A 3,609-nucleotide genomic window follows, 5' to 3' on the forward strand; every position below is an offset into this window, starting at 1 on the left:
TCAACCAGTTGCTGTTATAAACTAATTGGAAGGTGATTCATTTTTGTATTTTTAACAAATGGTTCAAAAGCCACTGACACTCTCCATTGGGAAGATTTTAAAATTCTTATGCGAGCAGAGTTTTTACAGATGACTTATGCAGTCCATCATTTTTGGCAAGAAGAGCTTAGCTGTTAAATGTCTTCCTGCTCCTGACGGCTTCATTTGTTCATTTCTCCATGAGCCCTTCTCTCCAGTTAAGATTCAGCATTAATAATCATGGGGACAAATCCACATTAAGAAGTCTTCTAGAGAATCTTCAGTTTTTTGGCTGACTTCTTGTCACATCTGTTTAGATCATCATCATTTTTTCCCATTGGAATGTGGCTGATGAAGAGATCATGTTGGAAGTAGGAGATGTATCAGTTCTCCTATCTTCTCATTGCTTACTTCAACCTTGAATTATTAATACTATTATTGATCTGAGGTTTCTTCACAAGAGGTATTTTAAACCACTTGTCAATGGAATCAGGAAGGCTCATCTTCCTGAGTTCAAATCTGACTTGGACACTCACTAACTGTATAACCCTAGGCAAGTCACTTAACTCTGCCTCAGTTTCCTCATTTGTAAAAAGAATGGAGCTTTGTCCCCTTTTGTGACCTCACCCATTTGACTCAAATTCAAGTTGATTCAATCAAAGCAGGTATAGAATACACCCTGGCTTCAGATTAATCCTATCATTTTAAGATTATTCCTATTTTACCATGAGGAAGTAATGGGAAGGAGCTGAGGTAACTCAACCCACCTCCTCATTAAAATGTCTACCAATTGGGATGGTCTTACTTTTGCCAGGGGATGTTCAAATGATATACTACTGTCAGGCCAATCAAAAGGAAAACATGCATAACTTTAAAGGACTTTAAAAGACCCTGTCTCACTCAGGGTCTTTGGTCATTGAGAGATTCCATTGATTCAATTTATTGGTTATTGCTAGCCTAACTAATAAACTGATCATACTCCAATCATTGTCTCTCAGTTCACCTTCATTTTCAGACTTAACAATAGTGAAAATTAAGAGTGCAACTACAAAACTCTAAGTCTCATGGTTCTTCAAATACTATATATGGAATGAGGTTTTTGTAATCCAGTTTCCACATAAGCCAGAGGACTTTTGCCTGCTTACTGTATAGGTAGAGAGAAATAACTCCTGATTGTTGGAGAGAATACTGAATGTGCCTCTCTGTACCTGTGTATCGAATTTACAGATTAGGCTCCTGAAGTTCTTGAAGGAGACAGACATGTGAACCCAAGACACTCCAAGGGGTAGAGTCTTTCTAAATGGCAGAGGCCCATGGGCTTTTCCCATCATGTCTGAACTTGCTTGAAATTCTAAAGACTGCTGTAACTGACCTCGGGGTGAGACTGTTCTTTCTCTCCTGGTTTGAACCGAGACTCATCTTGATCAAAGATGAAGGGTTCATTCACTCTTGTGTATCCTTCGGTGCATTCTAATCTGTATAATTACTGTAATTCCTGCTGCCTATTTGCTTGGATAAACTTGTTTGCTATTGATGGTGATCTTTTGTGTAACCAGCTTGTGGTGGGAAAGAACTAAGGCAATGAGTGCAAGTAAACTAAGGACTTTGTTTTTGTGCAGTAATTTCCGTTGCATCCAACTCTGTGACCCACTTGGGGTTTACTTGGCAAAGATACTGGAGGAGTTTTGTACTTGATAGCTTCGTGACCCTGGGCAAGTCACTGAACCCTGTTTACCTCAGTTCCCCATATATAAAATGAGCTGGAGAAGGAAATGGCAAACCAGTATTTCTGCCAAGTGAACCTCAAATGAGGTCATGAAGAGTGGGACACAATGGAAGAACAACTTCTTAACTCCAGATCCAGAGTTCTATCCACTGAGCCACCTAGCTGTGTTAATAGCAATAGTGCTGTTGGTGGCTGTTGACTTGCCCCACCCAGGTCCAAAGGGAGAAGACATGAAAGGGGTGATCGATGGGTTATAAAGACTGCTCTTTATGGCTATGACTCATCTCTGTTATTGGTGCATGGGGGAAAAAGGTGTGGCAGGGAATGTAAAGAGAGTGATTTCTCCAAATCCCTTTCCCCTTGACCTCTTTTTGAATGGATGTGACTGAAGCACTTTTCTGAGCTCATTCCCTTACTCTGTGATCAGTTGTTGGTTTGGTTTTTTAATTGACCTCATTTTTATTTGTCATAAACGTGTAGCCAAACGATATGTATATTCATTGTGTCCTTTTGTTTGAGGTGTGAGTGTGCAGTGGGGACAACACTGGTAGTTTTAGCCACACAGAAGGACATTGAATGGGAAGCTTTCTTTCTAGCTCAGGGCTGGGAAACCCTGGTCTATTGTTAGGTAATCCTTCTCTAACTGGAGACCAATACCACCAGCCATTTAGCCAGTCCACAAGTTAAATCAGTGCCAGATCTGAAGAGCCAGGATATTTGATTGGTTAAACTAAAATCCACCAATCAAGCATTTGTTAAGCGCCTACTATGTGGCAGGCACTGGGCTGGGCACTGGAAATACAAGTACAAAGAATGAAACAGCCCCTTCTCTTAGGAGCTTATATTCAACTTAGGGAGAAAACAAAGACATGTGAAAATAAACATAACATAATGTATGCCTATAAATCTATATGTATGTACATATATAGCCAGATATAGCCTTATATATGTACATATACACACAAATATATACAAAGCCAACTAGAAGACACCCTAGTCAAAAGCAGGACTAAAGGATCTCAGAGGAAGTGATGCCCCCCAAGCCCTTCCTGGCTCAGAATTGAGTGGTCACCCTGCTTCTCCTGGATCTCTCCAAGATTACTCAGCAACCACGGCCACTAAATTTGTCCATCAGGCTTAGCCAACTTCCCTGTCCCTAAAGAAAGAACCTGTCTTAGAAAGAATTCTCTGCATTGAGGTCTTGGGGACATAGTCTCAGGTGATGGGAAGAGAATCACCTCCAAGAGGATCTTGACAGCTGGGCCACCAGGTACATCAGGCTGCTCAAGATTTTTTGGTGGATTTTCTCACAATGTGCCTGTTGGTTTACCATGATGTTGCATGTATGTAATATGGGGTGAAAGGCTTGAGGCTGGAAGTCAGAGGATCTGTGTTGAAATCCCTGCTGTGTTCTAATTCTGTGATCTTGAGTAAATTCCAGAGGCAATGGGGCAGCAATTTGATTTTAGTTCTGAAAGCAATAGGTGGAAATCCTGTTGGGGTCTTTAGGGAATCTATGAATCCCATCATCACAGAGTTACTGAGGAGTGTAACTTTCCTATCTAGTATCAGGGCCCCACCCAGCATGATGAATTGATCAGACACATTTGCCAATATTGGCTGTTTGCCAAGGGAGAGAAGTACCCATTCAAGATGACTGAGACATATGAAAGGTTGGTAAGGAGGACATATATTCTCCAACACCTGGGAAAGACCTGCAGCAGGTCCTCACTGGGGGTGGGATTTCATCCCTGCTTTATTTCCAGATTTTCAGCTCACTGCTATGTTTCAGAGAGTGGGGCAGCTAGGTGATGCAGTGGATAGAGCACCAGTGCAGGAGTCAGGAGGACCTGAGTTCAAATCTC

Source organism: Notamacropus eugenii, chromosome 3 (assembly GCF_028372415.1).
Source record: "Notamacropus eugenii isolate mMacEug1 chromosome 3, mMacEug1.pri_v2, whole genome shotgun sequence".
Lineage (NCBI taxonomy): Eukaryota > Metazoa > Chordata > Mammalia > Diprotodontia > Macropodidae > Notamacropus > Notamacropus eugenii.